This window comes from Schistocerca cancellata, chromosome 5 (assembly GCF_023864275.1).
Source record: "Schistocerca cancellata isolate TAMUIC-IGC-003103 chromosome 5, iqSchCanc2.1, whole genome shotgun sequence".
In the NCBI taxonomy this organism is placed as follows: Eukaryota; Metazoa; Arthropoda; class Insecta; order Orthoptera; family Acrididae; genus Schistocerca; species Schistocerca cancellata.
The window spans coordinates 574220263-574221346 of NC_064630.1; the positions used below are offsets into that span (position 1 = coordinate 574220263).

Below are 1084 nucleotides of genomic sequence, written 5' to 3' on the forward strand. Positions count from 1 at the left end.
CACGAAAAACAATCCCATACTCTAACACCACTCCCTCTGTACTTCATTGTTGCCGCTACGAATGATGGCAGGTAACGTTTTCCAGAAATTCATCACGCCCAAACACATCCATCGAGTTGCCAATGGGTATAAATTGATTGATCACTTCAAATCACTCGTTTACACTCATTCCCTTTCCAGTGGTGTCGCTGTTTACAGTACCTCAAGAGTTTCTTAGCACTGACTATGAAATCGTGTAGCTTATGAGATCTGTTCGACCACTGAATCCCTTTAACACCATAAGCATAGTCATCGTGTTAGCTGGACTGCTGGTAGCACTTTGGGATTCACGACCGATTCCGTCTTCTGATTTTTTGCAGTTCTTTACAGCAATCTTCAGGCAACGGCCTTGCCGCAGTGGGTACGCCAGTTCCCGTCAGATCACCGAAGTTAAGCGCTGACGGGCGTGGCCGGAACTTGGATGGGTGACCATCCAGGCCGCCATGCGCTGTTGCCATTTTTCGGGGTGCATTCAGCCTCGTGATGCCAAATGAGGAGCTACTCGAGCGAATAGTAGCGGCTCCAGTCAAAGAAAACCATCATACCGACCGGGAAAGCGGTAAGCTGACCACACGCCCCTCCTATCCGCATCCTCACCTAAGGATGACACGGCGCTCAGATGGTCCCGATGGGTCACTTGTGGTCTGAAGACGGGGTGCTACAGCAATCTTCCGTAATACTCGATGGTCCTTGCCCGCCAGTTGCACGAGGACTGCCTGGTCTTGGTTTAATTGTTATTGTTCCTTCGCGATTTCACTTCACCGTCACATCAGCAACAGTAGACTTGTACAGTTTTGGAAGGGTCGAAATTTGCCTGATGGATTCGTTACTCGGGTAACATCCAACGACGAATCCACGTTCGAAGTCACTGACCTCCCCTGACTGACCCAGTCTGCCGTTACTGCTTCTCTACTTACAACGCATTAGTCCCTGCCTCCCTTTATAGTGACGGTTCCGCCTCTCGTGACATCTAGTGGTCAATTCCGCGTTACATAGCGGTGTCCCTGCACTTCTGATCAAATAGTATAGATTGCCGTATTTATAC

General features: G+C 49.4%; 1 pseudogene; it reads left to right on the forward strand.

Moving 5' to 3' along the window:
* The first annotated feature begins 378 nt into the window (after window positions 1-378).
* LOC126189321 (5S ribosomal RNA) lies at window positions 379-496 on the forward strand (annotated as a pseudogene).
* The last annotated feature ends 588 nt before the right edge of the window (window positions 497-1084 follow it).